This window comes from Eriocheir sinensis, chromosome 46, assembly GCF_024679095.1.
Source record: "Eriocheir sinensis breed Jianghai 21 chromosome 46, ASM2467909v1, whole genome shotgun sequence".
NCBI classification, from domain to species: Eukaryota; Metazoa; Arthropoda; class Malacostraca; order Decapoda; family Varunidae; genus Eriocheir; species Eriocheir sinensis.
This window is the reverse complement of record NC_066554.1, coordinates 6,734,537-6,759,191: the sequence shown is the minus strand read 5'-3', so window position 1 is coordinate 6,759,191 and position 24,655 is coordinate 6,734,537. Positions and strand designations below refer to the sequence as shown.

General features: G+C 43.6%; 1 protein-coding gene across 2 annotated transcripts in view; it reads left to right on the top strand.

Annotated features, from left to right (window-relative positions):
- The window catches only part of LOC126981013 (neuroglian-like), a 292,124-nt gene that overhangs the window by 36,899 nt on the left and 230,570 nt on the right, over window positions 1-24,655 (top strand). For both annotated transcript variants that reach the window (XM_050831620.1, XM_050831617.1), the window contains exon 2: window positions 19,586-19,613. The gene's annotated coding sequence lies outside the window, so the exon portion shown is untranslated. The remainder of the gene's footprint in view (window positions 1-19,585; window positions 19,614-24,655) is intronic.

The window sequence follows — 24,655 nt, the reverse complement described above, 5'->3', positions numbered from 1 at the left end:
ATCCCTTCCCTTTCTTTCTCTTCCTTTCCCTTCCCCTCCATTTCCTTCCTTTCCTTTCTGTCGAAGCCCTGTATTTACCCTTCACTTCCCTTCTGACAGCTCCTTCCTCCCCTTCACTCCCTTCCTTCCCTTCCCTTTCCCTCCCCTTCCCTTCCTCCTCCCTTTCCTTTCTCCCCTTTCCTTCCTCCGTCCCTTCCCTTCCTCCTCCCCTTCCCTTCCTCCTCCTCTTCCCTTCCTCCTCCGCTTCCCTTCCTACTCCCCTTCCCTTCCCCCTCTCCTTCTCTTCTTCCTCCCTTTCCTTTCTCCCCTTTCCTTCCTCCGTCCCTTCCCTTCCTCCTCCTCTTCCTTTCCTCCTCTGTTTCTCTTCTTCCTCCCCTTCCCTTCCCTTTCCTCCTCCCCTTCCTTGTCCCCTTGCTACATTCTACTTCCCTATTTCCCTTCCCTCACCTAAACTCCCTTCACCCTCTCCCTTCCTTCCTTCTCCTCCCTTCCACATTCCTATCGTCATTCCATTCTTCTTTCCTTCTTCCGCATTCCTCTCCTCCCTTGGCCTTTCTTTCCCTCTCTTCCCTCCCTTCTTTCCTTCCTTCGTTCCTTCCCTTCTTTCCTCCTCTCGATTACTATTAGCTAAGTAAATACAGAAGGGGATGGAAAGAGAACACACACACACCCACACACACACACACACACACACACACACACACACACACACACACACACACACACACACACACACACACACACATACACACACACACACACACACTTTCATTCTTTATTCCTTTTCTCATTCGTTCTAGTTTCTCTCTCTCTCTCTCTCTCTCTCTCTCTCTCTCTCTCTCTCTCTCTCTCTCTCTCTCTCTCTCTCTCTCTCTCTCTCTCTCTCTCTCTCTCTCTCTCTCTCTCTCTCTCTTGCTCGCTCGCTCGCTCTATTGATTAATGCATGACCCTCTAACCTTATTCCCTTTCTACCCAGTCAAAAAATTCCGATCCCTATTTGCTCTCTCTCTCTCTCTCTCTCTCTCTCTCTCTCTCTCTCTCTCTCTCTCTCTCTCTCTCTCTCTCTCTCTCTCTCTCTCTCTCTCTCTCTCTCTCAGGATTATAACAAAGAGTGACCATCTAGAACATACACAACCACTTTTCAAAGAGACCAACATTTTAAAAGTTTTTGACCTAAATAAAATGCATATTGGAATTTATGTTTAAAATTCTAAGAAATAACCTTATCCCAGCATTACAACCACAGCACAATTATCCAACACGCACTCGTGAAAATTTTACAACGCCACAACACAATCTAACGTTATTCAAACATTCCTTATCCTACACAGACCCAAAGCTATAGAATTCGATACCTAATCACATAAAACTTTTGCCAACAACAAATTCTTTTAAAAGGCGCTACACAAAATATGAAATAGCTAAGTACTAGAAATTTGAAGTATTTTTATTATAAACAGCGCCTGTCCTAATTCAACTTTCCATAAATGAACTATTATTTTTTCTTCTTCTTTTCCCTTTCCCTCTCCCATGCAAGGACTGTACATACTGTTGTGTTCATGGCCAACAAGGCATAAATTGGTTCTGAGTAGGATAAGGCGTATATATGTATGTGTGTACTTTTCTTTTGTCTTTGTTTTGTTTGGTGTATATTTAATGTAGAAAGTTAATTCATATTTTTTCCCCCCCCCCCCAATTTTTTTTTTATTTGGGCTACTTGCTCATGTATTAATATTACATTGTATTGTTACATTTTTCTTCTGCAAGTATAATAAAGAGTTTCTCTCTCTCTCTCTCTCTCTCTCTCTCTCTCTCTCTCTCTCTCTCTCTCTCTCTCTCTCTCTCTCTCTCTCTCTCTCTCTCTCTCTCTCTCTCTCTCTCTCTCTCTCTCATATTTTAGACATCGTAGACATCGTTGAAATAGATTTGCCTGAATACATATCGGAGAGAGAGAGAGAGAGAGAGAGAGAAGAAGAGAGCTCTCTCTCTCTCTCTCTCTCTCTCTCTCTCTCTCTCTCTCTCGCTCTCTCTCTCTCTCTCTTTTCTCGCTAATGCAAAGAAAATTTCACGCAGTCATTTAAAGTTTCTGCTCCTTAATATTCCTCTTCCTTCCTTTACCTTTCCTCTCCTCCTTCATTCCTTTCATCGCTTCACTAATCTCTCCTTCATTGATCGCGATTCCTATGTTAAGTTTTTTTTCTAATTCCTTTTTCTTTATTTTTACTCCTTGTACTTACCTTTTTGCTCACTCTTTTTCCCTTCGTTTCCCTTCCACCCCCTTCCCTTTCCTTTCCTTCGTTTCCCTTTCTTTCCCTTCCCATTACTTCCCTTCTCTTCCCTTCCCTTTCCTTTCCTTTCCTTTCGTTCCCTTCCCTTCCCTTCCCTTTCCTTTCCTCTCGTTCCCTTCCCTTCCCTTCCCTTCCCTTCCCTTCTCTTCCCTTTCCTTCTCTTCCATTCCCTTCCCTTCTCTTCCCTTTCCTTCTCTTCACTTTCCTTCCCTTCCCTTCCCTTCCCTTCCCTTCCCTTCCTTTCCCTTCCCTTCTCTTCCCTTTCCTTCTCTCCCCTTTCCTTCCCTTCCCTTCTCTTCCCTCTCCTTCTCTTCCCTTTCCTTCACTTACCTTTCCTTCCCTTCCCTTTTCTTCCTTTTCCTTCCTTAATTGTTCGTTTTTTTAGCTCTCTTCTTTAATCGTAGTTTAATCACATCTTTCTTTTTCTTATCTATTTCCGTTTCGTTGTTTCATTTCCTCCCTTTCTTTTCTTTTTGTTATTTTCTTTCCCATTCATCTTGCGTTCTTTCTTTTTTTCCCATTAATTTCTTTCTCATTTTCTCACTTTTTTAATCTTTTTTTCTTTTCTATCCTTTCTTTTTTTTGTAATTTTCTTTTTTTCCATTAGTCGAACCTTCTTTTTTCTCACTTAATTTTCTTCTCATTTCCTCATTTCACTTTTAATCGCCTTTTCATTTCGTCATTTCTTTTTTAATCGCTTTTATTTCGATGTTTTTTCCGTCTCCTTTCTCTTTCATTGTTTGCTTTCCCCTTTCTTTCCCTTCTACCTTTCATTCTTTTCCCTTTAAATTTTCTTCTAATATTCTTACACCCACGTTTTCTTTCTCTTTCACCTCGTTTTATCGTATTTCGCCTTTACTTGTTTCTAATTGTGGCTTTCTCTTTTCTTCTTTCCTTTTTTTCTATTCTTTTTCCTCCTTCCTGCTTCTCCTTATTCCATCTTCTCTTTCCTTTCTTACACCTTCGCCTTCTTTCTTTCACTGTTTCATCACATTTCCTCTCCAGTTTTTAATCGTGGCTTTCTCTTCTTTCTTTTCCTTCTTTTTTTAATTCTTCTTCCTCCTTCCCGCCTCTCCATTCTTCCTCTTTTCACTTTTTTTACACCTTCGTTTTCTTTCTCTTTCATTTTGTTTTATCGTATTTTCTCTTCTCTTTTTTCTAATCGTGGTTTTCTCTTCTCTCTTCTTCCCATCTTTTCTATTCTTCTTCCTCCTTTCTGCTTCTTCTCCTTACTCCTTCTTCTCTTTCTTTTCTTACACCTTCGCCTTCTTTCACTTTTTCATCTCATTTCCTCTCCAGTTTTTAATCGTGGCTTTCTCTTCTTTCTTTCTTTTTCCTCTTTTTTTAATTCTTCTTTCTCGTTCCCGCCTCTTCATTTTTCTTCTTTTCCTTTTTTTACACCTTCGTTTTCTTTCTCTTTTATCTTGTGTTATAATTTTTTTCTCTGTTTCTTTTCGTGGTTTTCTCATATCTTTTTTTTTCTCCTTTCCTTCTTCCCCCTTCCTGCCTCTTCTCCCTACTTCTTTTCCTCCTTTTCCTACACCTTCGTTTTGTCTCTTTCTCACCTTGTTTTATCATATTTTCTCTTTCCTTGTTTGTTATCGTGGTTTTCTTATCTCTTATTATCTCCTTTTCTTCTTCTACTTCTTTTCCAATTCTCCTTACTCCTTCTTCTCTCTTTACCTGCAATTTGGTTTCTTTTATCTTACCTTTATCACATTCTCTCTTCCCTTGTTTTTAATCGTGGTCTTCCGTCTTTTTCCTTTCCTTCCCTTCCCTTCCCTTCTCTTTCCTTCCCTTCCCTTCCCCTCCATTCCCTTCCCTTCGCTTCCATTCTCTTCCCTTTCCTTCTCTCTCCTTCCCTTCTATTCCTTTCCTTTCCTTTTATTCCTTTTTCTTCCTTATTCCCCTTCTTTTTTTCCCTCCTTCACGTCTCCTCTTCTTGCCTCTTTTCTTCTTCTTTTCTTTTTTATTTCTCTTTCAGTCTGTTTCATCCTATTCCCGTTCTCTTTGTAGTTGTTATGGTTATCTCCTTTCTTCTTCCTCTTTGCTGGTTCTTCCTCCTTCTCCCTCCTCCTCCTCCTCCTCCTCCTCCTCCTCCTCCTCCTCTTCCTCTTTCTCTTTCTCTTGTTCTTCCGCAAACCACTTCTCTTGTTCCTCCCTTCCTCCCTTTTTCTGTTTAGCTTCAAAGCCTCTTAGTGGTTTGCTCTCTCTCTCTCTCTCTCTCTCTCTCTCTCTCTCTCTCTCTCTCTCTCTCTCTCTCTCTCTCTCTCTCTCTCTCTCTCTCTCTCTCTCTCTCTCTCTCTCTCTCTCTCTCTCTCTCTCTCTCTCTCTCTCTCTCTCTCTCTCTCTCTCTCTCTTTTCTTTTCTTTTCTTTTTTTTCTTTTCTTCTCTTCTCTTCTCTTCTCTTCTCTCTCTCTCTCTCTCTCTCTCTCTCTCTCTCTCTCTCTCTCTCTCTCTCTCTCTCTCTCTCTCTCTCTCTCTCTCTCTCTCTCTCTCTCTCTCTCTCTCTCTCTCTCTCTCTCTCTCTCTCTCTCTCTCTCTCTTTTCTTCTCTTCTTTTCTCTTATCTTTTCTTCCCGGGCTTTTCCTTTCCTGCTGTTTTCATCTTTTCCTATATCTTTCGTTCCCTATTCTTTTCTTTGCTATATTTCTATTACTTCCCTTCCCCTCCCTTCCCTTCCCTTCCCTTCCCTTCCCTTCCTTGCTCTTCCCTTCCCTCCCCGTCTTTCTCTTTCATTTCGTTTCCTTTCTCCACATATTTTTGGTTTTCCCTTAATTTCCATTTATTTCCTTTAACTTTCTTTTCTCCTTCAAACCGTTTATTCCCCTCCCTTCTTTGCCCTTCCATTCCTATCCCTTCCTTTCCCTTTTCTTCCTTTCCATTCCCTTCCCTTCCTTTTACATTCCTTCCAATCCTTTTCTTCCCATCTTCTTTCTCTCCCTTCCCTTCCCTTCCCTTCCTATCTCCTTCTTTCCCTTCCCTTCCCATCGTTTCCTTTTCCTTCAGTTCCCTTTCCTTCAGCTTCTTTTCCTTAACCTTTATTTTATCGTCCCATCCCATTCCCTTCCTTTGCCTAACCTTTCCTTATCCCATCTCTTCCCATCCCATCATATCCCATCCCATCCCATCCCATCTCTTCCCATCCCATCCCATCGCATCCCATCTCATCTCTTCCCATCCTAACTCTTCCCATTTCATCCCATCCCATCCTTTTATCTTCCCTCCTGTCCTCTTCTGTTCCTCGTGTTCTCCTCACCTCCCCCATCTCATCACCGTTCCTTCCCTCGTTCCATCCTTCGTTGTGGCCGGGGCGGATCAGCTGGTCGACCGCCTTTTGTTGGTTTCTTCGCTGTCTCGAGGCCGGTGACTATTTTATCATCTCGTCTGTTTCGCTCGGCACGCAACCCCTTTTTCCTCTCCCTTGCTCTCTTTCTCTCGTTCTCGCTGTTTCGTTCTTTCTTTTTTTTTCTTTCTCTGTGTATTTATTTATCGCTTTCTGTCTTTTTTCTTTCCTTCATTTGTTTTCCTTTCTCTCCTTTCTTCTTTTTTCTTCTTCTTTCTATTTTCCTTTCTCTCTCTCTCTCTCTCTCTCTCTCTCTCTCTCTCTCTCTCTCTCTCTCTCTCTCTCTCTCTCTCTCTCTCTCTCTCTCTCTCTCTCTCTCTCTCTATCTACATCTATCTCTATTTCCCTCTGCAAGCGGCCATTTGTCTCTCTCCTTTCTCTATCTTTTTCTTTATCCTCTCATTCTCTTTCTATCTATCTTTATTCATCTTCCTATCTATCTGTCTATCTCTCTATCTGTCTCTGTCAATGCATATCTATCTATTTCGCCGTCATTGCAATATTCGTAAACATTGTGAAAAATTTAATAGGCTCCTTAATTCCTCTTGTCATATATATATTCCTCTTGTCTATCTTTCTATCTGTCCCTGTCTGTCTATGCATATCTATCTGTTTGTCTGTCTATCTATTTCGCCGTCATTGCAATATTCGTAAACGATGTGAAAAAATTAATAGGCTCGTAAATTCCTCGTCATATATATTCGTTTGTGTGTGTTTGACAAAAGGGGAAATGTAGGGCCGTTTTATATGACACTCCCAGTTCTCACATCAACTATTTCTAAAGGTCAAAGAGAGGGTCAATCGGGTTCTAATAAGTGTTTCTTTAGGTTCATGTTACATAGGAAGGCTCAGACTACCACCAGGGTCGTAAAATAGTGTTTGGCGTTTACTAACTCCCAAAGGTTTAATAGGAAATAGGAAATAGGAGAGTTTTAATAGGAAAGGTATGAATTGACAGAGTATCACACCATCATCGTCATTTCCATCATCGTCGTCGTCTTCATCGTCGTCGCCATCATCATCATCATCACTTCATCGTCGTCATCATCGTCATCATTTCATCGTCGTCATCATCATCATCACTTCATCGTCTTCATCGTCGTCATCATCGTCATCATTTCATCGTCGTCATCATCATCATCACTTCATCGTCTTCATCGTCGTCGCCTTCCATTAAACTTTCTGCTTTGTCCTCGTGATGCGTGTGTCCCATTACTCACCCGGAAATCGATGGACTCACACACACACACACACACACACACACACACACACACACACACACAGACACAGACACAGACACGCACAGGCACACACATTCCCTTGGTTGCATTCCGTGACCTATAAACGTGACAAAATTGAGTGCAAATAAAAGGACAAGAAAGGTGAGCCAGAACAACAACAACAACAACAATAACAACAACTGCTACTACTACTACTACTACTACTTCTACTACTTCTACTATTACTACTACTACTACTACTACTACTACTACTACTACTACTACTTCAATTAAAAAAACACACTAATGGTAATAACCTTTCCGATAATTCGTTTTGTGCGTTTCGAAGTATTAAACGTAAGACGCAATTAAGAGAAGAAATACCTTGAGAGAGAGAGAGAGAGAGAGAGAGAGAGAGAGAGAGAGAGAGAGAGAGAGAGAGAGAGAGAGAGAGAGAGAGAGAATTTTTGCCATCGCTTCAATTCCATTTATTTCCCTTCCCTTCCTTTTCCTTCCTTTCTCTTAGCTTCACTTTCCCTCCCTTTCTTTTCCTTTCCTTTTTATTTCTTTTCCTTCCCTTCCGATTATTATTATTATTATTGTTTTATTTCTTCACGTCATAGTAAAAGAAAACAGAGAAAAAACAAAATAGTATCGCGAACAAAGTAATCAACACAAGGCACTTAATGATTATAAACAAACAAATAAAAAGAATAAACAAAAATAAAGCAAAATGATGAGCGAAATGAAGAAATAAAAAAAGAGAAATAATAAACACGAGAAAATAGAGAAATATTTATTTTTTCGCGTCTCTGATTAGGGCGGTGATCAACGAGGAGGAGGAGGAGGAAGAGGAAGAAGAAGAGGAGGAGGAGGAGGGGGATGCTTAGGCGAATTAGCAGCCTTCAGGAGAAAAGAAAGAGGAAAAAAAAGAAAACTAAAGGGAAGATGAAGACAAGAGAAGATGAAGGAAGACAATAGGAAGAAGAAAGAAGAGAGGGAAGAGAAAAAGAAAAGGGCGAGAATGGAATAGAAATGAATAATGGAAAGGAATGGAAGAAAAATGAATAATAGAAAGGAAAAAGATGAAATAAAGAGCTAGACATTATCGAAAGAGGAGAATGAATAGGAAAAGAAACAGGAGGAGGAGGAGGAGGAGGAGGAGGAGATAAAGAGAAAAAAGAAAAAAAGATAGAGAAAGAGAAATAATGCGAATGGAAGAAAGGAGAAATAAAGAATCGAAAAGCTGAAAAGGAGAGATTGATAATGGAAGGAAGGATTGAATAAGAAAAGAAAAACCAGAAGGAGGAGGAGGAGGAGGAGGAGGAGGAGGAGGAGGAGGAGGAGGAGGAGGGGGAAAACATAGATGACACCATTAACCAGAAAAAAAATAAAGGGGAAGGAGGAAGAGGTGGAGGTAATGGTGGGAAGGGGCAGGTGTGAGAGAGAGAGAGAGAGAGAGAGAGAGAGAGAGAGAGAGAGAGAGAGAGAGAGAGAGAGAGAGAGAGAGAGAGAGAGAGAGAGAGAGAGAGAGAGAGAGAGAGAGAGAGAGAGAGAGAGAGAGAGAGGGAGAGAGAGAGAGAGAGAGAGAGAGAGAGAATTATAACACAACGATGATAGGGAAGAAGCAAGAGGAGGAGGAGGAGGAGAAGGAGGAGGAGGAGGAGGAGGAAGAGGAAGAAAAGATGAGATAAGATAATTGAGATAGGTATGGTAGGGGCGGAGAAGGGGAATATGGAGATAGGCCTAAGGGAAGAGAAGAGGGGAGGAGAGGAGAGAGGGGAGGAGAGATGAGATAAGATGATGGAGATAGCAATGGTAGGGCGGAGGAAGGGAATATGGAGATAGGTCTTATAAGAGAGGAAACATGGACGAGCAGGCAACAGAAAATCACGTTGGCCCATTACGAGTTATAATCTATTCTTCAGCCACTCGAGGAACCTGCCGAAAAGATTAGGGACATACTCTTAAACATTTGGCCCCCCCCTCCTCCCCCCCTCCCCCCCTCCCCCCCAAGAACTCATATTTGACAAGGGTTTCGTAGGAGTCAGGAGCCTTCGTGAGAGAGAGAGAGAGAGAGAGAGAGAGAGAGAGAGAGAGAGAGAGAGAGAGAGAGAGAGAGAGAGAGAGAGAGAGAGAGAGATAAAGAGAGAGAGAGAGAGAGAGAGAGAGAGAGAGAGAGAGAGAGAGAGAGAGAGAGAGAGAGAGAGAGAGAGAGAGAGAGAGAGAGAGAGGAGAGAGAGAGAGAGAGAGAGAGCGTGGGAAGAGAGAGAGAGAGAGAGAGAGAGAGAGAGAGAGAGAGAGAGAGAGAGAGAGAGAGAGAGAGAGAGAGAGAGGAGAGAGAGAGAGAGAGAGAGAGAGAGAGAGAGAGAGAGAGAGAGAGAGAGAGAGAGAGAGAGAGAGAGGACGAACGAGGGCGTGGAAGAAAACAGGAGTGTGTTCAGCGGTATACCAATGCGTGGGTGTGCAAAGGTCAGAGGTCGTGGGAAATGGACTGTGCGGGCGTGGGAGGGGACAAAGGAGGCGTGGGAGAGGACTGAGAGGGCGTGGCAGTGGACTGAGGCGGCGTGGGAGGGGACAAAGGAGGCGTGGGAGAGGACTGAGAGGGCATGGCAGGGAACTGAGGCGGCGAGGGAGGGGACTTACTGAACTGCAGGTAATGGTGGACTCAAGGAGAAAGTAATTGGGATGGAATTAATGGGAGCTGAGTAGGTTGAGAAGGAGTTCGCTTAGTCTCTCTGAAAGGAAACTGTCTATAGAAAAGGATGTTGAATGGAGGCTTAGCGTTCGTGTGGGAGTGCGCTGAGTGGTAATGGGTGTGGAAATGGTTGGAGTTTAATGGGAAGGTTGCAAAAGTATGGCTGGATGACGTGGCAAAGGGGCAGAGGGCATGTTGAAGGTATGGGAAGGGATGGAAGATTAGGTGAGGGAGTGAGATGGGACTGAGCTCACCGTGGGAAGAGAGAGGAGTAAGAAGAAAGGAGAAGGAAAGGAGGGGGCTGAGAGCTTACTGAAGAGAGGGAAGCCAAGGAGAGAGGAGGAAACGGACAGTGTATGAAAGGTCGAGGGAGTGAGTGAAACAAGCCTCAGATTATCATGGGAGGAGAAGAGACTAAAAATAAATGACAGGTGGGGGCTGAGAGCTTACTGAAGAGAGGGAAGCCAAGGAGAGAGGAGGAAACGGACAGTGTATGAAAGGTCGAGGGAGTGAGTGAAACAAGCCTCAGATTATCATGGGAGGAGAAGAGACTAAAAATAAATGACAGGTGGGGGCTGAGAGCTTACTGAAGAGAGGGAAGCCAAGGAGAGAGGAGGAAACGGACAGTGTATGAAAGGTCGAGGGAGTGAGTGAATCGAGCCTTAGATTATCGTGGGAGGAGAAGGGACTAAAAATAAATGACAGGTGGGGGCTGAGAGCTTACTGAAGAGAGGGAAGGTAAGGAGAGAGGTGGAAAGGGACAGTGTATGAAAGGTCGAGGGAGTGAGTGAAACAAGCCTCAGATTATCGTGGGAGGAGAAAGGACTAAAAATAAATGACAGGTGGGGGCTGAGAGCTTACTGAAGAGAGGGAAGCCAAGGAGAGAGGTGGATAGAGACAGTGTATGAAAGGTCGAGGGAGTGAGTGAATCGAGCCTTAGATTATCGTGGGAGGAGAAAGGACTGAAAAGAAATGAAGGGAAGGGACTTAGAGCTTACAGAAGGCACGGAGGTAAGGAGATAGTTGGAAAGGGGCTGAGTGTATGAAAGGTTTAGAGAGTGAGTGAAATTGGACTTTGGTTACGGTCAGAGGAAGGGGGTAGGTAGGATGGAGGAGAGTGGACTGAGGGCTTATAGAAGGGGATAGATGGAGAGGGGGCTGTATGTGAGTGGGATGTGGCTGAAACCAAAAATAGGAAGAGAGAGGAAGAGGGTGTTAACATAGGATACATGGGACTAAGAGTTAAGGGAAAGAAGGTTAGGTTATCATGGGAGTGTTGGTGGTGCGTGGGAGTGTGTGAATTTTTTTTTTTTTTTTTCATTTTCCTTTTGTTTTTTTGGGGTTTTCTTCTTGTTCTTTTTTTTCCTTTTTCCTTTTTGTTTTTCTCGTCATTTTTTTTCTTGTTTTCTTGTTTTCTTCTCTTTCTTTCTCATTGTCATCTTTTGTTCCTATTCCTCCTCCTCTCCTCCTCTTCCTTTCATTTTCTTCTCCACTTCATCTCCTCCTCCTCCACTACCATATCTTCCACCACCACCACCACCTCCTCCTCCTCCTCCTCCTCCTCCTCCTCCTCCTCCTCCTCCTCCCCTGTAAGACCAACACTAGGATGAACAAACACCATTTCCCTTGCTCTCTCTCTCTCGTGTGTGTGTGTGTGTGTGTGTGTGTGTGTGTGTGTGTGTGTGTGCGTGTGTGTGTGTGTGTGTGTGTGTGTGTGCTTTTGGGGTTCATCATAACATAGTCTCTTCCAAACAAACATACGCAGAGAGAGAGAGAGAGAGAGAGAGAGAGAGAGAGAGAGAGAGAGAGAGAGAGAGAGAGAGAGAGAGAGAGAGAGAGAGAGAGAGAGAGAGAGAGAGAGAGAGAGAGAGAGAGAGACACACACACACACACACACACACACACACACACACACACACACACACACACACACACACACACACACGCACTCACACACGCACACACGACCATTGGTACTTATTTATTCACGTACACGCGGGGGGGGCATGAATGTATGAAGGCAAGGCATGGATGTGGAATGCAGGCCCGCGAGCTCCTCACTTTGGAGATTGCTTTGCTTTCCACGCTGGGCGGCCGGGGCATGAAGGGCGAGGGATAAGGGATGAGGGATGAGGCGGAGGAATGTGCTGACGAGGACGAGGAGGAGGAGGAGGAGGAGGAAGAGAGGTGGAAAGAAGGAGAGGATTTAGGAAGAGACAGAAAAGGAAAAGGAAGAAAAAGGAGGTCAAAAGGGATGAAAATGAGAGAATGAAGGGTTTGGGAGGCTGAGGAATGACGAGGAGGAGGAGGAATAAGAGAAATGGAGGGAAGGAAGGAAGGAAGGAAAGTGATCAAGGAAGAAGAATGAAAGGAAAAAGAAGAAACTGAAGATTAGAATGAATGAAAATAAGAGAATGAAGGGTCTGGGATGCTGATGAATGAGGAGGAGGGAGAGAAGGAGAGATGGATAGATGGAGAGAAGGAAGGAAGGAGGAAAGGTGAGGAAGTAGAAGGATAGGAAAAGAAGAAATAGAAGAGTAAGAGGAATAAAGATTAGGTAAGAAAAAGTCGCATATGCAGGATTTAAAACTAGAAAGGGAGAGAAAGAGAGGGATGAAGGGAGGGGGGAAGGAAGGGAGGAAAGGAAATGGAAAGGAAAAGAAAGAAATGAGGATAAAAAGGATAAAAATATGAGGAAAAGTCGAGGATGAGGGATTAGGGAGGGATGAGGTGGAGGTATGTGCTAACGAGGAGGAGGAGGTGGTGGAGGAGAAGTGGATGGAGGGAAGAGAGACAAGAGGTGGTGGTCTAGGGAGAGGAAGGAAAGGAAAAAGGACAAATAGAAAGATAGGATAAATAAACAGGAAGAGGAGGAGAGAAGAATGGATGGAAGGAGGGAGGAAGATGGTGATTTAGAAAGAAGAAGGAAAGCAAAAAAGAAGAAAGGGAATGTTGAAAAGGATACAAAGAAGAGGAGGAAGAGGCTAAGATGAAGGGTAAAGAAGGATGAGGCGAAGGAAAAGGAAGAGGAGGAAGAGGAGAGAAATATGGAAGAAAGGAAGGAGGAAGGAAGGATGGAGAGGAGGTGATTTAGGAAGAAAGGGAGGAAAGGAGAGGAAAAAGAAGAAACAGAAAGGTAATATGAAGAAAAACGGTAGGAAGAGAAGGAGAGAAAGATGGAGGGAAGGAGGAGAGAAAAGGAGGTGATTTAGAAAGAAGGAAAGAAAGGAAAAAAGAAGAAATATAATGGAAAAAATGGAGAGGAATGAGAGGAAGAAGAGACAAAGATGAAGGATTAAACAAGAAAGGAGAAGGAGGAGGAGAAGAGAAGGATAGAGAGAGGGAAGAGAGGAAAGGAAGTGACTTATAAAGAAGGAAAGGAATGGAAAAAGAAGAAATATAATGGAAAAAATGGAGAGGAATGAGAGGAAGAAGAGACAAAGATGAAGGATTAAACAAGAAAGGAGAAGGAGGAGGAGAAGAGAAGGATAGAGAGAGGGAAGAGAGGAAAGGAAGTGACTTATAAAGAAGGAAAGGAATGGAAAAAGAAGAAATATAATGGAAAAAAATGGATAGGAATGAGAGGAAGAAGAGACAAAGATGAAGGATTAAACAAGAAAGGAGAAGGAGGAGGAGAAGAGAAGGATAGAGAGAGGGAAGAGAGGAAAGGAAGTGACTTATAAAGAAGGAAAGGAATGGAAAAAGAAGAAATATAAGTGTAAGATGACTATAGAGAAGAGGAAGAGAGGCAAAGATGAATGATTTAAAACAGGAAAGAGAGGAGGAGGAAGAGGAGGAGAGATGGATAGAGGGAAGGAGGGAGGAAAGGAGGAAAGATGGTGATTTAGAAAGAAGGAAGGAAGAGGGAAACAAATAGAATGGCAAGAGGAAGAAATATAAGGGAAAGGAAAGTCAAAGATGAAAGATTTAAAACAGGAAAGAAAGGAGGAGGAGGAAGAAGAGGAGGAGGAGGAAAGGGTAAGAAGGAAAGAGGAGGAGAAAGCCGATGAAATGGAATAGTATGAAAAATTGGAGGAGGCGGAGAACTTGTGATAACGAATAAAGACAAATTGAAATGAAGAACATGAAGAGGAGGAGGAGGAGGAGGAGGAGGAAGTGAAAGAGAAAGAGGAAAATTTAGTGGAGGAAGAAGCGGAAGGAGGTAGAAGAGGAAGAGGAAAGAGGAGAAAGGGAAAAAAAGACAGGGAAAGAGAAAACGAAAGAGAGAAAGAGGAAGAGGAGGAGGGGGAGGAGGAGGACAAGAGAAAGAAGCAAGAGCCGTAAGAGAAGAGAGGACAAGAGGAAATAACATGAGAAAAAGGAGGAAAATAAAAACGAACGAAAAATCTGCTGAGAATGAGACAGAGAGGATTAGGAACCGAGAAAGGAGAAGAAGGAGAAATTGAAAGAGGACGAGGAAAAGGAAGAAGAAGAAGAGGAGGAGGAGTAGGAATGACAAGGGTTTCGGGTTGATGGTTGATGGGTGAGGGGCAGCTGAGGTCATGAGTCTCGGGATGATGGATGAGTCACCCGGCTGACGGAGGCTTCAGACACCTCCATTTGTCACGGCCTGGATGACTCAATGGCTGGGTGAAAGGTTAAAGGTCATATTATAAACCATTTCAAAGCCCAAGAACACTCATTTGACAAGGCTTTCGTAGGAGTTGTGGGCATTTCCAGGAGTAGTTCTATGACCCTGGTGATAGTGTGACCCATCCTCTGTACCATGAACCTGAAGAAACACTTGTTAGAACCCCATTGACCCCATCTTTGACCTTTAGAAACAGATAATGTGAGAAGCGAAAGTGTTTTGTCATACCGCCCTTTGTTTCTATCATGTCCCGAGTGAGTGGAATTTTGTCTATTGGATGAACAAACTCGTGGCTGGGGGCGGCGGTGGCTGAGTGGTCAACGTTCTGGCTCGCCGCGTCGTTGAAAAATTGTAAGTTCCCGTCCCGCCCGCCGAGATTAACATGCTGGCAATTTTTCTGTCATCGCTGAGTGGCCGTATTTTAAGACACAATCGCTTCTCACATCAACTATTTCTAAAGGTCAAAGAGGGGATCAATCTGTTTTTCATGTGTTTTTTAAAGGTTCATGGCACAGGAGAAGGGTCAAACTACCACCAGGGTCATAAAACTACCCCTGGGAAGGCCTATAGCTCCTACGAAAGCCATGTCAAATATGTGAACTTGGGCGACGAAATGTTTTAAAATACGACCCTAAGACTACCTATATGCTGTCCTTGAGACCACCTACCAACCCGGACTCTAGATTATCTCGGAAAGTGGATCAAGGATGAGCTCTTGGGGGCAGCATGAGCTAAGGAAGATGGCGCCACTATAAAGACTTGCCTGCGCCACAACGGGCCGACCATCACGCCCACGAGGAAATCCTACCGGCGCCATAGACCAAACGAAAAGAAAAAAAATAAGCAAGTGAATGAATGGATGTATAGGGGTATGAATATGGCTGTCTATGTTTTAATGGCTAGGTTTTTGTCTGTCTGGATGGATGGATGATGGAGTGGTTGACTACCTGACTCGATGACAAACCACACACACACACACACACACACACACACACACACACACACACAAAGTTTCGAATCAAATTGCCATTCCTTGTTGGAGTGTCATCCGCGGATTTCTGAGAGAGAGAGAGAGAGAGAGAGAGAGAGAGAGAGAGAGAGAGAGAGAGAGAGAGAGAGAGAGAGAGAGAGAGAGAGAGAGAGAGAGAGAGAGAGAGAGAGAGAGAGAGAGAGAGAGAGAGAGAGAGAGAGAGAGAGAGAGAGAGAGAGAGTAGAGATAATTGCATGCCGCGGTTTAAGCTGCACACGTAATTGGATGGAATAATAAAGCTTACTCGGGTGGCGGATCGGAACAAAGCTTCGTTCCGCGCCGAGGGATTTTTTTGGGGGTGGTCTAAGCGGCCTAGAGGATAGGAATGTGCCGTACACACACACACACACACACACACACACACACACACACACACACACACACACACACACACACACACATTATCATAATTAGTTGTCATTACTCTTATCAATATTGTAAGTAGTAGTAGTAGTAGTAGGAGGAGGAGGAGGAGGAGGAAGAGAGGGAGGAGGAGGGTTATTAAAAGAAATTATATAACTCTGATTTTCATGATAATTAATTAATTCTTCCTTTCATTAATAAACATTCTTCCATTTATACTTTCATTTGTTTATTTGATCATTCTCACATTCCCTCAAGTTCCCTTTATCTCTGTTTCATCCCTATCTCTTTTTTCCTTGCTCTTCGCTTTCTTTATTCATTCATCCATGCAGTAAATTTATCTACATACATAATCATTTATTCTTTCATCTCTCTACTTAGTTTCTTGTTTATTTACGCCACATACATTCATCACCTCATACATTCATTCCGCCACTCCACCATTCACTCCACCCATAAATTAATTCCTCCGTGTAAAGTGACCCCGTTGCTGCGGCTGACATCGGCTGTGCACGCTCGTTCCCAAAACAGCCAGCAGTGTATTCGCGTCCCATGAATTAAGCCCTTTATTAATAACATTGTCGCTGCTCGTATAATTAATTGCTCCCTCGCTGTTTGACTTTTGTTTATACACTGATTATAATGAAAGTTACAGCGGCGGCTTTTGTCAGGTGTACGCAGAAATAAGCATAGAAGAGGGGGACAGGGTGAAGGGAGAATGGAGAGGAATGACGAATGAGGGAGGAAGTGGGGAATGAGGGAAAGATGATAAGAGAAAGGGAGATGAAAGTAGGGAGGAAAGGAGATTAAGAAGGGAGATGGGTTTGTGAGAGGGAGATGATGGAGAAACGGAGGAGAGGAGGAGGAGAGGAAGAAGGTTTGTGAGAGGGAGGTGAGTAGGAGAAGGAGATGAAACTATGTAGGTAGGAGAGGAAGAAGGGAGGAGAGGAAGATGATGGGGAAAGGGAGATGAAAGGACGTAGGGAGGAGAGAAAGAAGAAAAATAGGGAAGATGATGTTAATGAAATTATGTGGGGAGGAGAGGAATAAATAAAGGAAGAAGGAAAGAGGGTGTGTGAGAGGAAGATGATGGGGAAAGGAAGATGAAAGTACGTAGAAGGGAGAGAAGAAAGGGAAAAAGGAAGAGGAAAAGGAGGAAGTCAGATAGCGAGGGGGTGTGAAGGAGATGACTGAGGAAAGATGAAAGTTGAGAGAAAAAGAAGGAAAGAAGAAAGGGAAAAAGGAAGAGGAAAAGGAGGGAGTCAGATAGCGAGGGGGTGTGAGGGAGATGATGGAGGAAAGATGAAAGTAGAGAGAAAATGGAGAAGACAAAAAGGAAGAGGGAAAGGAGTAGTCAGATAGCGAGGGGGCGTGAGGGAGATGATAAAGGAAAGTAGATGAAAGTAGAGAGAAAAAGGAGAAGGGAAGAGGAAAGGAGAAGACAGGAAAGGGAAGAGGGTGCAAATAGCGAGAGAGTATGAGGGAGATGATGAAGGAAAGTAGATGAAAGTAGAGAGAAAAAGGAGAAGGGAAGAGGAAAGGAGAAGACAGGAAAGGGAAGAGGGTGCAAATAGCGAGAGAGTATGAGGGAGATGATGAAGGAAAGTAGATGAAAGTAGAGAGAAAACGGAGAAGGGAAGAAGACAGGAGAAGGTAGGAAAGAGAAAAAGGAGAAGGGAAGAAGAAAGGAAAATGCAGGAAAAGGAAGAGGGTGCAGATGACAGATATAGAAAGAGGAAGTCCCATTTTTATTTCACTTCTTTATTTACAATTGATAATGAAGTGGTACGCGGCTCCCATTGTCAGGTGTTAATGGAGGAAGTGACCTTTTTTTGTTCCCCTTTTGTTCTTTACACCGCCCGCCGGGAAAGGTCAGGCGGGTCATTAGCGGTCTGCGAGATTACTGGGTTGTACCTTTTATTTTTGTGTGTGTGTTTGTGTTTTTAATTGATGTTTGTGCGCCTCGTTAATTTGCTTTGAGGAGAGTGTGGGGGTCGACACAAACAGACTGGGTGACGCATTTTTTGTTTTAATTATTTTGCGTTTTATTTTCCCGTATTTTAAAGTGAGAAATGAGGAGTATAGAGACATAGTGAGGCTTTTTGTTTTGTTTTGTTTTTACTTTCTCGTATTTTAAAATGAGAAATGAGAAGTATAGAAACATAATGAGTTTTTTTTGTTTTGTTTTGTTTTTACTTTCTCGTATTTTAAAATGAGAAATGAGAAGTATAGAAACATAATGAGTTTTTTTTGTTTTGTTTTGTTTTTACTTTCCCGTATTTTACAGTGAGAAATGAAAAAGAAAATAAACAATGATGCGTTTTGCCTTTCTCGTTTTTGAAGTATCTAGGAAATAATAACATAGTGACGTGTTTTTTTCTTACTCGTATTTTGAAGTGACGAAAAACAATGATGCCTTTTTTATAAGTGACAAAGAAATATAAAGAGATGGTGGCGTCTTGTTTTTCTCCCTCGTAACATGAAGTAACAAAAAAATGTAAACATTGCTAAGCGTTATTTTTCTCTCTCTCGTTTTTGAAGTGGCAAAGAATTAGAAAAAAAAGTGATGCCTCTTTTTTTTCTTTCTCTTTTATGAAGTGACGAAGAAACATTTATTTTTTTATTTTTTTTACGTCGCGGCCTATTGCGCCGGTAGGCTTCTTCCCGGTGGGGCCTGATGGTCCGCCCAAGGCTTCTTCCCGGTGGGGCCTGATGGTCGTCCCAGCCCGTTCTGGCGAAGGCGAGTGTTTACAGTGGCGCTATCTTGCATTGGCTCATGCTGCCCTCCCGGAGCTCATCTTTAATCCTAGAATCTAGAGTCCGGGTTGATAGGTGGTCTTCTGGACAGCATGTGGGTAGTTTTAAACCTCTCGGCGGCGGCTGAAAAATCCCAGCATGGTGGCACCGGGCGGGGATTGAACTCGTGTCCTCCTGAACGCGGCGCCATCTCTCTGTCGACTCAGCCACCGCCTCCCCATATAGACTACAGTGACGCGTTTTTATTTCTCTACTTTCTCGTTTTTGAAGTTAAAAAATATTGAAACAGTGACGCATTTTTCTACACTTTCTCTTATTATGAAGTAAAAGATAAATAAATATCGAGGCGGCTTATTTCTTTTTTACTTTCTCATATATTGAAGTGACAGAAGAATAGAGACAGAGAATAATAATAATAATAAAGAAAGATTATTTTATGTATTTTTCTTTTCTCTGTACCAAAGGGAGACTCGTTCAAGCTGTGAGTTTATATTCTTTTGTAACGTTTTATCTTCTCCTTCCTATCTTCGCCCTCCTTCCCTTCTTCCCTCTTATCTCCTCCCTTCCTCTTCTTCCTTACTATCTACTCCCTCCCTTCCCTTCCTTCCTATCTTCTCCCTTCCTCTTCTTCCTTCCTATCTACTCCCTCCTTTCCCTTCCTTCCTATATCCTCCCTTCCTTTACTTCCTTCCTATCTACTCCCTCCTTTCCCTTCCTTCCTATCTACTCCCTCCTTTCCCTTCCTTCCTATCTCCTCCCTTCCTCTTCTTTCCTACTATCTACTCCCTCCCTTCCCTTCCTTCCTATCTCCTCCCCTCCTCTTCTTCCTTACTATCTACTCCCTCCCTTCCCTTCCTTCCTATCTTCTCCCTTCTTCTTCCTTCCTATCTACTCCCTCCTTTCCCTTCCTTCCTATCTTCTCCCTTCCTCTTCTTCCCTTCTATTTACTCCCTCCCTTCCCCTCCTTCCTATCTCCTCCCTTCCTCTTTTTCCTTCCTATCTACTCCCTCCCTTCCCTTCTTTCCTATCTCCTCCTTTCTTCTTTTTTACTATTTTCTCCCTCCCCCTCTCTCTCTTCCTCGATCTAACCTCTCAATACGACGCAAGTGAACGCTTTCTGAATATTCTCTTTACTCTTTCTTCTCTTGTTTTTACTCTTTTTTAAATGGCAAAGACATAGAATTTAGAATAATACATGTGTTTTTTTTCTTCTTCTGTGTTTTATTAAAGGTGACAAAGAAAATACCCACAAAACGGAACACAATTAATATGTTTTTCTTTTGGCTTTTCAGGTACGTCAGAGGGAGACTAATTTATACAGTAAGTTTATAATTGCATTTCAGTTTAAGTTTTCTCTTGCTTTAGATTTTCAGGCGAGTTTCTTGGGGCAAAGGAAACCCACAAACACACGTACCCCCCTCCCAATACGCGCACACACACACACACACACACACACACACACACACCATCGAGAGAGCTTTCCTGTGTGTGTGTGTGTGTGTGTGTGTGTGTGTGTGTTTGGATTGTATTGGCCCGGGTCGTGATGGCAACAGTTTTTGGGGGACAATTTTATGAGAAAGTGAGTGATGGCACGTTCCGTTTTCATTAATATGTTTGTTTGTTTGTTTGTTTGTTTGTTCGTGTGATGGATTGCTTATTATGTGTGCATATACCTGTGTTTGTTTGTTTCCTTGCTTGGTTGATTGCTCGTTTTGTTTGTGTGTGTGTTTTACTGTGTGGGCGAGAGAGAGAGAGAGAGAGAGAGAGAGAGAGAGAGAGAGAGAGAGAGAGAGAGAGAGAGAGAGAGAGAGAGAGAGAGAGAGAGAGAGAGAGAGAGAGAGAGAGAGAGAGAGAGAGAGAGAGAGAGAGAGAGAGAGAGAGAGAGAGAGAGAGAGAGAGAGAGAGAGAGAGAGAGTATTGAGTGCTTGCTTCATCCAGGCGAGTCTTATACGTTTGCCTCGTTTGGTGTGAACGTGAGAAGGAGAGTGAACGTGAGTGTGAAAGTGAGTGTGAAAGTGAGTGAGAATTACCTGCACTTTTACCTGATGGCCTCATGTGACCCTGAGGAGAGAGAGAGAGAGAGAGAGAGAGAGAGAGAGAGAGAGAGAGAGAGAGAGAGAGGGAGAGGGAGAGGGAGAGAGCGAGCTAGGGAGGCCAAATCCAATACTTACATCACATTCAATTATTTATATACCTGAGCAAGAGACGGACCCAAATAAGATATGCCATAGATAGGACAGCCAGCAATACCTGACAGACGGACAACAAGATCACTCACAACACTTGCTTTATGAGAGAATGCCTACCTCCCCCTCTCCCTATCCTCTACCTCCCTTCCCTTCCTTCCCTCTTTTTCCTATTTTCTCCCTCCCTTCCTTTCCTGCCTTTTCACTCTCTTCTTCTTCTTTATCGTTTCTATCTTCTTCCTTCCCTTTCCTTTCCTTCCTTATTTTTCTCTCCTCCTTCCTCTTCTACCTCCCTTCCCTTCCTTCCCTCTTTTTCCTATTTTCTCCCTCCCTTCTTTTCCCTCCTTTTCACTCTCTTCTTCTTCTTTATCCTTTCTATCTTCTTCCTTCCCTTCCCTTTCCTTCCTTATTTTTTCTCTCCTCCCTTCCTCTTCTTCCTCCCTATCCTCTACCTCCCTTCCCTTCCTTCCCTCTTTTTCCTATTTTCTCCCTCCCTTCTTTTCCTGCCTTTTCATTCTCTTCTTCTTTATTTTCTATCTTCTTCCTTCCCTTCCCTTTCCTTCCTTATTTTTTCTCTCCTCCCTTCCTCTTCTTCCTCCCTATCCTTTACCTCCCTTCCCTTCCTTCCCTCTTTTTCCTATTTTCTCCCTCCCTTCTTTTCCCTCCTTTTCACTCTTCTTCTTTATCATTTCTATCTTCTTCCTTTCCTATCCTATCCCTTTCCTTCCTTATTTTCTCTCCTCCCTTCCTCCTCTTCCTCCCTATCCTCTACCTCCCTTCCTCTCCTTCCCTCTTTTTCCTATTTTCTCCCTCCTTTCCTTTCCTTTCATTTCACTCTCTTCCTCTTTCTCCTTTCTATCTTCTTCCTTCCCTTCCCTTTCCTTCCTTATTTTTCTCTCCTCCCTTCCTCCTCTTTCTTCCTATCTTTTCCCTCCCTTCCCTTCATTCCTACCTCCTCTCTTCTTCCTTCTAATCTTCTCCCTTTGTCCCTTTTCTTCTTATTTCCTTCCTTCCTCTTCTTCCCTTCTATCTTCTACTTCCCCCCCTTCATCTTCTCCCTTCCTCCCCTTCCTCCTATTTCTCCCTCCATCTTCTCCCTACCTCTCCTTCTTATCTCCTCCCTTCCTCTACTTCCATCCTGTCCTCTCCCTCTCTCTCCTTTCTTCCTACCTCCTGCCTTCCTCTTCTTCCTTCTTGTCTTCTCTCTCCACCTCCCTTCCCTCCCATTCTCTTCCCTTCGCATTATTGATTCTAAGATGTTTGTCCTCCTTCGAGACGCGGGGTAGGTAATGAGAAAGAAATTAAGCGTGTGGAATGACCGGGAAGAAAGGGAAGGGAAAGAGGATGGTAGAGAGAGAGAGAGAGAGAGAGAGAGAGAGAGAGAGAGAGAGAGAGAGAGAGAGAGAGAGAGAGAGAGAGAGAGAGAGAGAGAGAGAGAGAGAGAGAGAGAGAGAGAGAGAGAGAGAGAGAGAGAGAGAGAGAGAGAGAGAGAGAGTGAAAGGACAGGTAAGGTAAGAAAGATTGAGGATGGCAGGGAAGAGGAGAAGAGAAGGAGAAAGAAGGAAGACAGGGAAGGAAGGAGAAAGGAGGGACAGAAGGTAAGGAAGGGAGAGGATGATAGATAAGAGAGGGAGGGAGGGAGAGAGAGAGAGTAGGTAAGAAAGGGAGAGAATGGTAGAGAAGAGATACAGAAAGGAGGAAAAGAGAGGGTATGGAGAATGATGATGATGATAGTTAAAGGGACTCAGAGGAAAATGGGAGGGGGAAGGAGAAGGAAGAGGGAGAGAGAGCAGGTTGATGAAAAGGGAGAGTGAGTGCCATGGGATTAGGGGTGATAATGGGACGAGAGATGATGGGGAGGACAATAGGGAGGAGATGAGGAAGTAGAGGGGGAAGACAGGGTGGAGGAAGATGATGAAAAGGAGAGAGAGAGAGAGCGTGAGAGAGATTGAAAGATTAAGAGATTAGATGGAGGGAAGTTAGAAAAAAAAAGAGGACGAAAGGAAGAAGATGAGAGGGCAGTAGAGGGAGAAAATAGGGTGAAAAACATGATGAAAAGGGAAGAGAAAGAGAGAGGAGGAGGAAGGGGGCCGGAGAAGTAAAAGGTCAGAGGATAGAAAATAGAGGGTAGGCCTACGGCAGTGAGGAAAGGATATGATGAAGATGGGAAGGGTAAGGAGTAGAGGGGAGGCTGATGATGATGGGGAAGGAGAGGAGGAAGGGAGAGGGAGGAATGAGGAGTAAATATGAGTAGAGGAATGAGAGGAATGTATTTAAGAGATGAAGGCAAGGATGGAAGAGAGATTGAAGGACGAAGGAAAGAAGGAAGGAAGGAAGGAGGTAGGTAAGAAATGACTGACTGAATGAATGAATGAATGCATGAAAGAAAGAAAGAAAGAAAGAAAGAAAGAAAAAGAAAAGAAAGAATGGATGAATGAATGAATGAAGGAATGAAGGAAGAAAGGAGGAAAGAAATGACTGATCAACTGAATGAAGAAATGAAGAAAGGAAGAAGAGAGGAAGGGGAGGTAAGAAATAAATGAATGAATATGAATGAATAGATGAAGAAAGGAAGGAAGGAAAAAAGGGAGTAAGGAAGGAGGGAGGTAAGAAACTGAGGAAGACAAGAAGATAAGGATAAATAAGAGACATAAAGAAAAGTGACATTATGAGAGAGAGAGAGAGAGAGAGAGAGAGAGAGAGAGAGAGAGAGAGAGAGAGAGAGAGAGAGAGAGAGAGAGAGAGAGAGAGAGAGAGAGAGAGAGAGAGTGAGAGAGAGAGAGAGAGAGAGAGAGAGAGAGAGAGAGAGAGAGAGAGAGAGAGAAAGGAAACGGGGGACACTGAGAAGGAAGGGAGCATTAGGAAGGGAGGAAAGGAGGAGGAAGGGAGAGGAGGAGACATTAGGAACGGAGGGAAAGAAAGGAGGGAGAGAGGGAGGGAGGGAGGGAGAAGCAAGGTCATGACGCAGCATTTGGACTGGGGGGGGGAGGGGGGGAGAGAAGGAAGGGAGAGAGGAGGGGGAGAGGAGGGAGGGAAGTTTGGAGGACAAAGAGGAAGAAAGGAAGGAAGGACATTAGTTGAATCTGGAATGGTGAGTGGAAGAGGAACAAGGGGAAGGAGGGAAAGGGAAGGCAAGTGGTAGAGATTGAGAGTGAGATGAAGGAGGAGAAGGAGAAGAAGGAAGGAAGGAAAGACAAGTGGTAGAAATTGAAAGAGTGAGATGAAGGAGGAGAAGGAGAAGAAGGAAGGAAGGAAAGACAAGTGGTAGAGATTGAAAGAGTGAGATGAAGGAGGAGAAGGAGAAGAAGGAAGGAAGGAAAGGCAAGTGATAGAGATTCAAAGAGTGAGATGAAGGAGGAGAAGAAGAAGGAAGGAAGGAAGGAAAGGCAAGTGGAAGAGATTGAAAGAGTGAGATGCAGGAGGAGAAGAAGAAGGAAGGAAGGAAAGGCAAGTGGTAGAGATTGAAAGAGTTAGATGAAGGAGGAGAAGGAGAAGAAGGAAGGAAGGAAAGACAAGTGGAAGAGATTGAAAGAGTGAGATGCAGGAGGAGAAGAAGAAGGAAGGAAGGAAAGGCAAGTGGTAGAGATTGAAAGAGTGAGATGAAGGAGGAGAAGGAGAAGAAGGAAGGAAGGAAAGACAAGTGGAAGAGATTGAAAGAGTGAGATGAAGGAGGAGAAGGAGAAGAAGGAAGGAAGGAAAGACAAGTGGTAGAAATTGAAAGAGTGAGATGAAGGAGGAGAAGGGGAAGAAGGAAGGAAGGAAAGGCAAGTGATAGAGATTGAAAGAGTGAGATGCAGGAGGAGAAAAAGAAGATGGATGGAGGAGGGAAGGAAGGAAAGGCGAGTGGTGGAGATTGAAAGTGAGATAAAGTGGAACAAAAACAAAGAAAGAAAGGGAAGAAAAGGATAGAAAAGGAGGAAAACTGTGGTCTTGGGAAAAAGAAGGGAAGGAAGGAAAGGGGAATGGGTGAGTTACGAAGGGTGAAGGGAAGATAAATAGTGGAGGAAGGGGAGGCAAGGGTGAGCAGGGTGTAGAGAGGAGGAAGATTGTGGTGGAAGAAAAAGGAATGGAGAAAAGAAGAAAAGGAGAGTAGTTGAAATTGAAAAGGTGAGAGGAAGGAGAATGGGGAGAGAAGAGTACATAAGGGACTGAGGAGAGAAGATCGAGGGATGGAAA